The sequence below is a fragment of the Hyperoodon ampullatus genome (assembly GCF_949752795.1).
Source record: "Hyperoodon ampullatus genome assembly, chromosome: 6".
NCBI lineage: Eukaryota > Metazoa > Chordata > Mammalia > Artiodactyla > Ziphiidae > Hyperoodon > Hyperoodon ampullatus.
The window spans coordinates 104501007-104514442 of NC_136919.1; the positions used below are offsets into that span (position 1 = coordinate 104501007).

The 13436-nt window shown below is 36.3% G+C and overlaps 1 protein-coding gene across 1 annotated transcript in view; it reads left to right on the top strand.

Annotated features, from left to right (window-relative positions):
• The window catches only part of CENPP (centromere protein P), a gene marked incomplete at its 5' end in the record, with an annotated part of 232063 nt that overhangs the window by 92014 nt on the left and 126613 nt on the right, over positions 1-13436 (top strand). The gene's annotated exons all lie outside the window — the stretch shown is intronic.

A 13436-nucleotide genomic window follows, 5' to 3' on the forward strand; every position in this document is an offset into this window, starting at 1 on the left:
TATAAAATGCATAATATCTGTATCTGTATTGAAATATATAAAAGAATGTCCAGAATTAATGGGTACTGCTCAGACCAAAATTAATGTATAAGGTGGTATTTTTTAAAAAGTCACATACTGCATTGAACCAGACTAAGTAACCATCTTTTAAGAGAATCTCGATTTGTCTTGCATACTAGACTATAGATTTACAATGATAGCATGACATCTCTCCACTCCAAAGCCAAGTGCTCTTTCCGTATAAATGCTGGATGTTCTCACTGACTATTTGGCCCCTTCAGTGATGTTTACTGCCTATGAGAAGAGAGACTCTATGTTTTAGTTACTTAGGAGATTCTTGATATTAACCAAAATTTTCCCACTGCAACTTTTGTTTGCTGATGTTCTTTTCTGCTCTTTGGAAGAACATAGAACACTCCATTTTATGTGAAAGCTTGAGATGTTAAAAATAGCTATCATGTTTCCTCTTAGTGTTTTCTGTCCAAGACTAACTGTGACTTCAAATTTTCCCTGTGAAATAGTTTGCAGAATCCAATTATTTTGTCTCTGACTCCACTTGAATAACTACTTTAAATCACAAACACACACAATATTTACATTCTACAAAATTAGTTTCTAATTGGTTATTCTATACATTTTTCCTATTACCTTCCTAGCTTCTTTCTTTCCACTAATATTTTGGAGTTAATTTCTAGATACACAGATATTAAAAATACACTGTCCCGTCTCCCAGGAGTTTAGGTCTTAGTGGAGAATCAGATGATGACCTTGCCTCTTTTTTTCACCAAGAAAATAGAATAGACAATCATTTTCTCTAATATATTGACTTCTATTTAATCTTATCCCTTCCTACATAAAATGCCAAAATGGTAATGGTTTCATCTTTTAAACAATTTTGATTTTGAAATTCATAAAGTTTCCTTTCGCAAATCTAAATAGACTCCATCCATTGTGTCTTTTTATCCGTGTGATTCATGGAGGACATGGCATTTGAATTAGACTTTAAAGAAATGTGAGGGTTCTCAAAGAGGGAAATAGGGAAGATTTGCAGCTAGAAGAGATGAGCAAAAACATGTAAGCAACAAAGGGTGAGATGTTTGGGATGTGGTGGTTAACTGTTGAAGGAGCAAAATAAGACTGTTACAGCCAATCTCAACCAGAACCTAGAGGCCTAAATTGTGACCTCAGGAATTTGCACTCTGGGAATGAACACCTAGTTTAATTCATTAATATAGCTGAGCCATAATCTTCACACTGCAGTGTTCATGCATCAAGTAAGATAGAGTCCTGGGAGGAGAAGTGAAAGAGTATGGTCTCATCCCAAAGGGCAGTATTCAGTGCTGGCTGACCCAGACAGGGCACTGGGAAGCTCCCAGTGGGTATGATTAGGAGTGCTTTTTCACCTGCTATAATTAGTGACCCTGTACTAGGTGTTGTGTGTGGACATGGTTAGAAAAGAGCCTTGCAAATATTACTAGCGATTTCGTTAGTTTGATTGGGTTACTTGATGATTGTCTTGAATTTTAGGGGTGAGGCACTGTGCTTGGTGGGAAATACAGAAATGAAGAAAATATGAAGACATGAGCATACAATTTAGTGCATACAATTTAGTAGACAAGAGAGGCACAGCACAGTGAACCATATTCTCAGGCAGAGGGAAATATGGTTTGCAGCAGAGATACCAGTGCTGTGGGAACCAGTGGCTTAACCCTGCTTGCGGGAGACAGGGAAACCTTTGCAGACATTATTTGGCCAAGATTTTGGGAGATTCACAGGAATGGGTATAGAACACCCTATACATATTACTCTCTAGTTGATAATATTTTATGTATTAAAATTATAGTATTTTATTATACTCATTATGCTATAACATATCAACTTTTTTTTAAAGTGCTTGTCATACTTCATTTAAAGTACTGCACCATGGAGTTGAGATGAAAGTAGAAGCAGAGGCAGAGACATGCAACTGTGCGGGGTCAGGCCATGTAGGGGGTCTCAGGAGCTGACTGATACACAGTTGAACTTTGAAAAGAGTACTGCTCATCAGAACTCTGAGTTTTATCCTTGTGTTAGAACATCAGTAATCATCAGTTAGTAACCTTACATTTGAGAAATAATGTCATGACTGTTCAACAGCTACAAGAAATTGTTGGGGAAAAAGGAGACCGGGATGATACTTTTGGTTCAGCACTTACCTTTGCCTAGGAATCAAGACCTCATGACAAGGGCCTCTCTGAAAAAAATAAAGGGATTCTTAGTATTATCTGCTTTTGGTCTTCTTGGCCGCCTAAGAAGAAAGGTCTTTCCCTGAAGACAGTTTCTCTTCTAAATCTGAGCTCATCATTATTGTCCTCATCCACTGAGGACCTTGGCCCTGTAGCTCAACCTTGTCCCACTCCCTTTTCAATAAGTGCTGTTTTCTGGTCTGAAATCCATTCCATCTCCATTGATATACCCATTATTTTCTATTTTTCTTACTCCTCAACTTCACCCCTGATCATTTTCCCTGTAATAGTGCTCTCTTATTTCTTTTTATCCAAATTTTTCATTCAGCTAATCTTTTACCAGCCATTTACAAGGCATATTTTTATTACTTCTGCCTTTTATGTTCGGCAATTTATGCTTTGTCTCCTATAGGATAACTCATAGCAAAACATTATAACTCACTGTCAATCATCTCATTTCTCAACCTCTAATTTTTGACAGACTCTAGTACAATGCACAGTTTGTAAGTGCTCACAGATTTGTTGAATGCATGATTGATTTTTTGTTATAGATTACATCTTGTTAGTGATGTTTATTGCTACTAATGTTGATTATTTCTAGGCATTTATTTCACCACAGTGATTTCTCTAAATGAACATTTTCACAGAGAACATGGCTATTCTCTTTTCTATTGAATATTTCTCTGTCACAATATACTGTATTCACTTTCCTACCTGTATTCCTTACCTTGTTTAGTAGAAAAATCACAAATGTGAAAAAGAAAGTTTAAAGCAAACTGAAATATGTTACCAGGTTTTTTTAATTACTCATTAATATGAATTTTTCATATTATAGCTAAAAAAGTTTCTATGTCATAACATTTCTCTTACCTGGAAAAAAGCACTCGTGCTTTCATCAAGAAAGTTCTAATTTAAATTACTAATAAAAATGAGATGAAACTTTGTCCTGGAAAGTTTAAAGTAATTGGAAAGCTTCATAGCATTTTATTATTTTAAAAACTTAATTGTTTTATTGATATGCCACAGAAACTAAAATATAAGAAACCAAGTATTAGGATATGACTCAGAATTTTTTCCAAAGCAGTTTTAAATTTAACTCTGTAAAATTAAAGTTGTGTACATCACTATCACACACAAGGCCTAAGGAAGTAAAACTTTTGCTATTAAAAATATGAAAGTCTCAAAATTATTTTTAGCCATAATACATTTGGATCTTAATTAACTGAAACCCAAGAAACTAGAACCTTCAGTGCTAGATAGAGTACTTGTATTTTCTCTTTGAGGAAGAGGCAAACACATCGTAACGTCAGGGATTTGATTAATAAAGAAATTTTGAGAAAATTTCTAGTGAAATTTGTACAAATACCCATTTCTCTAAAACCAGAATCTCTAGCATTGCTCAGATGTATGGCTCAAAGGCGTTCGCTGGTTTTTTGTCACTTAAAGTTGAGAGAGAGAGGGAGAGGGAGAGGGAGAGGGAGAGAGAAACAGAAAATTATTCCATTAACATGAGAATCTTTCATTCAAAGTAAAAAAAAATCTAAACAAAGATCATTTATTGGGTAAATCTTAAGTTAGAAAATTAAATTCCCTATATTATTTCCCTGAATATTTTTGCTAATCAAATTTTAATTTAGCTTTTACCAGATATTGCTTATAAAAATGTGCATTTATGATGGCTACAATCTATTTTAATGTTAAATATATTTTAAACAGTAGGAATATTTTCTTTAAAAATTGAAAATTATTTTATCATCATACCTGTTGAGTTTGCTTTAGTTTTCAGGGGCTGATGAATTTGCAAATCCTGTAAATGAATCAGAAATTCCTAAATTCTTAAACTGAATCTCTTAAAAATCCACAGTAACTGTGTGTCCAGGCAGGGCTGTCCCTTGAATTGCTATAGCAATTTAAGCAAATATAATCTACTTGGAAAATACTTGGGTTGAATTAAAATTATGTATTTCTTTTCATTATCCAAAACTTTGTGGACTCAAATTAAAATGCTTGTGTTCTTGGTCAGATTTATGTGGCTTACTTCTTTCTTTTCCCCTTAATTTTGGTTTGAGGTATGGCAAGAATTTCCTCTAGTATGAAAGGCAAACAGAACTAAATGAAACAGCATGTACTGATTACTGTTTTTATTTTCATTTTCATGCCAAAGAATTCTTCAAAGTAAGGTCCACTGTAATATGGAGCTCAGTGTCTTGGCATTTTAAGGTGGAACTCAGAGTCATCTTGAGACCTCGGTTGTCTGATACTGTGTGTTCACACCAGTGCTTCCTTTTATTAAGACAAGGAACCAGGATTAGAAACATACAGCATTTCACATCTAGTTTATTTTAAAAATGAAATAGATGGTCATTGGTGACACAGATTAAATATATTACTTTTCCATACAAAGAAGTATACCTTCTTTTCTATCAGCTATCCCCTTTCTCACCTTCCTCCCAAATACATCCACTAGCATGCGTTCTAATAACCTTTGAAATAAAATTAATCTCTTAGTTATGGAATTCACTCAGAAGGTATATCTCTGATTTGTCTGTTTTTACTAGTACAATAAGATAATTTTATCGTATTGAATAAGATGGAATTAGGAGCTTCTGTTGACCAGCTATTACTGCCTTTATTTTGCAGATGTAGAAAATTTACAAATTTCACTGAGCTGTCTCTCTTGAAGAGTGGCAGTTAACTACTTAAATGCTATATTTTTATACCAATATTTTCATATTTTAAACAGAGAGTTAACTTGTATCTGTTGGCAGTGAACTTTGAGTTCATTCTTTGGGAGATTCTTTCAAGCTTGTACAAACTAATAAGGTAAAGTGATTCTTGGAATTTGTTTTTGTTTCCTCAAAATAGTATTTTCCATTAGGTTTTTATAAAGAATGCACAAGATTTATTTCGTTGTACTTCAGATTTTTAAAAAGTGTACAGTGTTTCAAGAGATGTTTTGGCAATACTGTGAAAATCTCATCTATTATTTGAGACACTGGTATGTAAAACGTGGCAGACCATATTTGGGCCAAGATTTCATCTTGTTACTGATCTTTTCCATATGTTTCCTTTTAGTGTTTGTTCTTAAAACTCAGACTTCCACACTAAGGAAAAGAGAGCAAGTCTGTACTTTTTCCAAAAATCATTCTACATGCCCTCACAGTTCTTTTGGAAGGTTAATGTAAAATTAACAGCTTAATTTTTATTAAATTCTTCTTTTAACTCTGTGATTTGAACTTATGATAGTGATTATATTGTTCATGTTCCTAACAAATGTGAAAATATTTATCAATAGATAGCTAGAACACTCAGAATTGAAAGCGTCTAGGAAATTTAAATAAGGTTGATGGTGTCCAGGAGGTTTAGGTTTGGCAGGGGGTGGGAAGGGTGGTTTGAGTCAGGCCTTAGAAGAAAACTAGAAGCTGCAAGTGATTGTGATAGTTCACTGTTTCAGTTGGTGGTTATTTTATTTTATTTAAAAATTGTTTTTAATTTTATTTATTTATTTTTAGCTGTGCTGCACGGCTTGCGGGATCTTAGTTCCCTGACCAGGGACTGAACCCTCGCCCTCGGCAGTGAAAGCACAGAGCCCTAACCACTGGGCCACCAGGGAATTCCCTCAGTCGGTGGTTATAATTGTAGCAATTAGGGAAAGAAGTTAGTTGAATTGGTGAAAGTCTAAATTATATTCTATGACTATAATTTGACTGAAGTAGATAAACTATCTCAGAGCCAAATAACTAGTGCTGGCTAGGAAAGGTCTGACTGAGACTGGTAATTATGGTAATAAACCATAATAAAGATTTTTAATTCATTTATTCATCCAGCTAATATTTGTTTAGCACCTACTTTGTTCAAGGCAGTTTTAGGTGCTGAGAACCCAGCAGTAAAAGTCCCTGTTATCACTGAAGAGGAAGAGAGAAAATAAACATATCAAGTGGTGTGGAGTGCAATGGAGAAGAACAAAGCAAGGCAGAGGGATAAAAATGAATGAGCACAGGTGTTTAAGTCAGTAGTTCTGACACTACTGTGATGTATGATGGAAAGGAATGGTTATGTAACTGTGTGGTGAATGGGGGAGCCAGGTGTCTCACCGCTGGAGGGAGGTTACAGATAAACAAGTGGAGGTGGTGGGAATGAAAGGCTACAGTTGTTTTAGATCCCTTTAATACTTGACATTATCTAACTTTCCCCCCAATTTTTAGGTATATGATGGTATTACTTGTGATTTTAATTTCCATTTCCCTGATTACTAAAGAGGTTGAACATTTTTTCAAATGTTTTTCAGCCATTTGGATTTTCTCTTCTGAGGTATGCCTGTTAATGTTTTTGCTCATTTTTCTGTTGTGTTATTTGTCTTTTTCTTATTTATTTTTAGGGTTTTTTTATATGTTTATGGATATCCATTTTTTATTATATGTGTGACACTGTCATCATTTTTCAGTTGATTCTCTTGGGTTTTTCAGGTACATACGAATCATATGCAAATGATATTGTACCTTCTTTCTAATTGTTTTTAAGAGGATAGCTCTTATTTCAAGAAGATATTTTGCAAATCTTTACTCCTCAGACAATTGGACTGTTGCTTTGTGTTTCTCCCGGTTAACTCCTAAGTAAATCACATGAGATAAAAGTACAATTCAAATCAATAAGCCACATGATAAAAAAAACTGGAAGACATCATAGAAACTTCATCAAATAAGGAGGTATAGAGAGAAGAATTTTAAAAGACCAGCATACTACCAGCCACAGACGGCAAAGAGAGAGCAAGGAAGCACTCAAAGGCTCATGGAGCAGCCAGTACTTTCCACCCTCACAGAGTAAAGTTTCAAGATAATATACACAATTAAAAAGTAGTTGTCTGGGGCTTCCCTGGTGGCGCAGCGGTTGAGAATTTGCCTGCCAATGCAGGGGACACGGGTTCGAGCCCTGGTCTGGGAAGATCCCACATGCCGCGGAGCAACTAGCCCCGTGAGCCACAATTACTGAGCCTGCGCGTCTGGAGCCTGTGCTCCGCAACAAGAAAGGCCGCAATAGTCAGAGGCCTGTGCACCGCGATGAGGAGCGGACCCCACTTGCCGCAACTAGAGAAAGCCCTCGCACAGAAATGAAGAGTCAATACAGCCATAAATGAATGAATGAATGAATGAATGTAGTTGTATAATCCATTAAATTTTTTTTTTTCACTGACTGGGACTGAGTACAAAACAATAGCGTTTTCGGACTCAGGAAAGGGTGATAAGATGTGTTTCCCTTTGCCCAATTAATGGGAATGACAAATTAATGGGAATGTTTTCTTTTCTGTTAAAGAAGAGGGTGGGCCATGTGGATCCAGGAAGCAGAATTCCTATTACTTACGTTTACTCAAGTTAACAGTTATTAAGGAAATTTTTAGGAGAGGGTTATACAGGAGTGAAGTACTGACACATACTGAAATTTTTAGGACAGGGTGGCAAGGTTCTGGGATGGGTATGTCTGCTTGGTGGAGTGAGTGAATGAATGGATGTTTGCTGGATGAAGTGGGAGTATGAACTGGGAAGGGGCACGGAAGAACCTCTGGAGTGATAGAAATCTTTTATATCTTGATCTGCTTTGAACGAATGGTGCTAAGACAACTGGAACACATGCAAAAATTTACTGAAAATGGGACAAAGACCTAAGTGTTAGAGCTAATATGGTTAAATTTTAGAAGAAAATATAATGTTAGTCATTATGACCTTGGGTTAGGCTTCAGTTTCTTAGATGTGGCACTAAAAGCGCAAGAATCAGAAGAAAAAATAGGTAAATTGGATGTCATTAAAATTTGAATTGTTTTCTGTGCCAAAAGACACTATCAAGAAAGTGGGAAAAAAAACCAAACCAACCCACATGGGAGAAAAATTTTGCAAATCATATATCTGATTAAGAACTTGTGTCTGGAATAAATAAAGAACTCGTACAACTCACTAATAATAATAATAATATTAAAATGAGTGAAGGATCTGAATTAATGTTTCTCCAAAGGTAACAAATGGTCCATAAACACATGAAAAGATGCTCAACATCACTAGTCATCAGGAAGATGCAAATCAGAGCACAATGAAGTACCACTTCACATTCTCTAGGATAGCTGAAATAAAAAATATGGACAATTACAAGTGCTGGTGAGGATGTGGAGATTTTGGAATCTACATATATTGCTGATGAAAATTTAAAATGGCACAGCCACTTTGGAAAACAATCTATAGTTCCTCAAAAAGTTAAACATAAAGTTGCCATTTGACCCATCAGTTTTACTCCTCAGTATATACCCAGGAAAAGTGAAGACATACGTTCACACAAAGACTTGAATGCACATATTTATAACAGCCAGAAAGTAGAAACAACTTATATGTCGATCAGCTGGTGAATGGATGAATAAGTGTGGTCCATCTATACAATGGAATATTATTTGGCAATAAAAAGGAGTGAAGTACTGACACACGCTACGACATGAATGAACCTTGAAAACATTATAAGTGGAAGAAACCAGTCACAAAAGACCACATATTATATGATTCCATTTATATGAAATGTCCAGAATAGGCAAATTGATAGAAACAGTGGATTTGTGGTTACCTAAGGCTGGGAGTAAATGACATTAATCAGGACAGGGTTTCTTTTTGGAGTGATAAAAATGTTCTGAAATTGATTGTGGTGATGGCTGCTAAGCTTGAATATATTAAAAACCTTTGAACTGTATACTTTAAATGGTAAATTGTACAGTATGTGAATTATATCCACAATAAAGCTGTTATTAAAAATAATAATAGCAGTGGGAGTTTAAATGAATAAAATTGGCTTCAGTTGATAATTTTAAAAACTGAGTGAGAAGTAGATGAAAGTTCATTGTAGTGTTTTGTCTACTTTTGCTTCTATTGAAAATTTTCCTTAATAAAAAGGAAATCTCTTTTTTACATTTGGTAGTGTATATATGTCCATGCCAAGATAGCTAGTGGGAAGCAGCCACATAGCACAGGGAGATCAGCTCGGTGCTTTGTGACCACCTAGAGGGGTGGAATAGAGAGGGAGGGAGACGCAAGAGGGAGGGGATATGGGTATATATGTATAGCTGATTCACTTTGTTATACAGCAGCAGCTAACACAACATTGTAAAGCAATTATACTCCAATAGAAGTGTTAAAAACTAAAAATTAAAAAAACCCAGAAATCTCCAGCACTCAAACTGCAAGTTTTAATATTAGGAATTCATATGACTGATTGCACCCTCCATATAGAGCTGGCATGGCACATGCTTTTGCCCCTTAGCCTAATTTGTCCTTGTGTTTCTGCCCCTTCCAGCCTTTGTAACCTCTTCCCCTGTCTACGGAAGGGCTGTTTTAAAGGTCCCTCAGTAAGCTCTTCCCCTTTCTTTAGAAGGTCTTGTTTTAAAGGGCCCTCTGTAAGCTCTTTCCCTTGACTACGGAAGGGCTCGTTTTAAAGCAGTTATCTTTATTTTCATGCTGTTATTTTACCAAGGGAGAGATGTCGCTGCTGGGCATATGTACCTTGTTACAGCACTGGTCAGAGCTGATTGGGTGGGGGATCTGTTTTAGAGCTTCCCAGAGCCTGTGATAGAAACTGTATTGAGAAAAAATGTGCACTGGGAAAAAATGCCACCTGCCCCTATTTCATAGTAATGTGGAACACACGGTACATCTGCATCAGGTCTGTGGGAGAACTGCAGCCGGAGAGGGAGCTTCTAGGATGAAAGAAAGATATGTAGGATAAAAACACATTGCCTTGTTAGAATGAGGATAAAGGCTTTTTCTTTTCCCTTCGATAAGCACCCTTTGCTGGTTTAATCCAGAACAATGTTTTGAGCCAATGAAGTGTGGTAGGCTTTGGTGGGGGGTGGCGGGGAGAAAAAGGGGATGCAAAGATGACTTTGCAATCAAGTGCTTACACTCAAGATATCTACAATCCTCTAGAGAATGTGAAGAAAAAAACCCATGTATAAATAGCTATAATAAGTTAGATTGTGATAAGTACAAAAGAGAAGCACATCAAAATACTGGGAAGATTTGGAGGGTGGGGTGTGAGAAGCCATATCTGTTTATGGGAGAATCAGGAAGATGAACTGAGATGGGTGACCTTTGACACAGACATTTGAGGTTGGATAAGACTTTCATAGATGCAAAGGACAGCATTAATAAAGACACAGAAGCCAGAAAATACAGAGCATATTTGAGAAATAGCAAGTAATCTTCAGCTGGAGTATAAAAAGATGTAAACATGAACTAAAAAGCTCAGAAAGCATTACTTAAATGTAGATCATGGAAGTCTTGAAAGATGGGTTAAGCACTTTTTAAAAAAATTAATTAATTATATATTTTTAGCTGCCTTGGGTCTTAGTTGCTGTGCACGGGCTTTTCTCTAGTTGTGCTGCGTGGGCTTCTCGTTGTGGCTTCTCTTGTTGTGGAGCACGGGTTCTAGGCGTGCGGGCTTCAGTAATTGTGGCTTGCGGGCTCCAGAGCGCAGGCTCAGTAGCTGTAGTGCACGGGCTTAGCTGCTCTGCGGCCTGTGGGATCTTCCTGGACCAGGGCTCAAACCTCTGTCCCCTGCACTGGCAGGCGGATTCTTTTTTTTTTTTTTTTTTTTTTTTTTTTAGTTTCTGCTTTATAACAAAGTGAATAAAGCATACATATACATTTGTTCCCACATCCCTTGCCTCCCTCCCACCCTCCCTATCCCACCCCTCCAGGCGGTCACAAAGCACCGAGCTGATCCCCCTGTGCTATGCGGAGCAGGCGGATTCTTAACCACTGCGCCACCAGGGAAGCCCTGGGCTTGCTTTTGAGAGTTTGTTACTCTGCAGCAAGGTCCACTTTTTTTTTTTTTAACATCTTTATTGGAGTATAATTGCTTTACAATAATAGTGTGTTAGTTTCTGCTTTATATCAAAGTGAATCAGTTATACATATACATATATCACCATATCTCTTCCCTCTGCATCTCCCTCCCTCCCGCCCTCCCTATCCCACCCCTCTAGGTGGTCACAAAGCACCAAGCTGATCTCCCTGTGCTATGCGGCTGCTTCCCACTAGCTAGCTATTTTACGTTTGGTAGTGTATACATGTCCATGCCACTCTCTCACTTCGTCCCAGCTTACCCTTCCCCTTCCCCGTGTCCTCAAGTCCATTCTCTTCGTCTGCCCCTAGGTTCCTTAGAACCATTTTTTTTTTTTTTTTTAGATTCCATATATATGTGTTAGCATACGGTATTTGTTTTTCTTTCTGACTTGCTTCACTCTGTATGACAGACTCTCGGTCCATCCATCTCACTACAAGTAACTCGATTTCGTTTCTTTTTACCTCATAGGGCTATTGTGAGGATTAAATGAATAAATGCAAGTAAGGCTTTTGGAAGAATGTCTGAAAATGTTCTTTACATACCACCTATTACTATTAAGTATTATTCATATGGTACAATTTGGGGAAAATAAATTCAAGAGAATTAAATCAGTTGCAGTAGGTTAAGGACCGTGTGAGTAGAGAAGTAATTAAGGCCAAGCTAAGACAATTCTTTTCCCAAAAGATGGAATTACAAACGAAAGAAAAATAATGCAGTAGTTTAAGGAGGAACAAAATTGATTTAGGAAAAAAGCTTTAGTTTTAGTGACTTCAGGTGATTTTCTAAAAGTATATTTGTTTCATGAATTCAGTGATCATTTTTATTGTAGTATTTGGGAGGAAATAAGGATAGATGGTCATTGAGATTTTTTTTTTCTACCTTGAAGTCCTTAATAAACCCAGTAAGTTGTAGTAATTCATTTGTTTCCAAACTTTAGTGGATTTCAAGTGGGTAGTATTTTGTATTTACCATAAAATGGGATTGTGGCAGAAGCTTTAATGCAGTTTTAGTTGCTTATGATTTTTATTAGTGATTTGTCTTTTGCAAACATATAACCAAAAATGGTTAACAGCTGTGGGATGAAAAACACAAACATTAAATACAGGAAATTAATTGCAGTGGTTTCAGGAATCATTTCCAGTATTTAAAAAATTTTGCTGTCTTTTCTTTTTAGAAAAGGTTAATTTAGCTACTTTAAGCTTCTCTATTCAGATCATAGACTAATCTATTTGTTTAGATGATTCTAACCTTAGCACTAACCTTATAATTTAATTTAATTTCAAGAACTGTATTCTTACAATTTCAGTGAACATTTCACTTCTACTTATGTTCTTATAAGTGGCATGATGTCACAATTTTATTTTTATGATATATTGTAGAAAAATGAATTTAAAAAAAGAAAGAAAAATGAATTTTATTTATTAAAACTATTAGAACTTTAGAACATTTAATTGTAGGATGATTATCATTGTTGGGTATTCTTCTGTTTTTAAAGGACTTCTTATTCTTTAATTTTTCGTGCAGTAAATTATTGTCCAGTGTTAACAGTTATTCATGTTTCATGAATCTTTATGGTTTACAAAGCATTTTCACATATACTTTTATTATTCAGTTCTTATAGCAACTTATTTGATCAGTAGTCTCATGCCTACCCTTTATAGATGAGAAGACAGGTTCAAAGAGATTGTGATTTGCCCAAGACTATAAGTGGAACTGGACTCTGTGTATGTTTTTCCAACTCAGAGCTCTGTATCCCTGGGCTCTTTCTGTTACATCACTACTGGTGCTGTTATTTTAATCACACTTTAATCTTGCCCCTACAGTTTTACCAAACAAAAATACTAATTATTTTGTTTCAGGTTTCCAAATTTGTGTCAGAATTTAGGAATTAAGTAAATTTTCTATAAAACAGTAGTTCTCAACCAGCTGCAATTTGGCCCCACCCGTTCCACCGGGACATTGGCGTTTTGGGGAGAAATTGTTGATTGTCACACTGTGGGGCAGGCATGCAAGTGCTGCTGGCATCTAGTGAGGAGAGACCAGGGAGCTGCCAGACATTCTGCAAAGGACAGGATAGCACTCCCCACAGAGAATGATCCAGCCTAGAGTGTCAGCAGTGCCAGAGTTGGGGAACCTCACTATGAAGAAGAAGACCTATTTACCCATTCTTGACTTGGATATCCAGACCCTCCACCCCATTTTACATATCTGTAAGGTACTGCTCTCCCCAAAATTATTTAAAGTCTAGTTTTTGAGGTGGTTTACCATAAAGGTGATTATCTTTCATGGCACAGGTATAATTTGGGATATTTCGTTACTATTATTAAGAATAAGCATTAA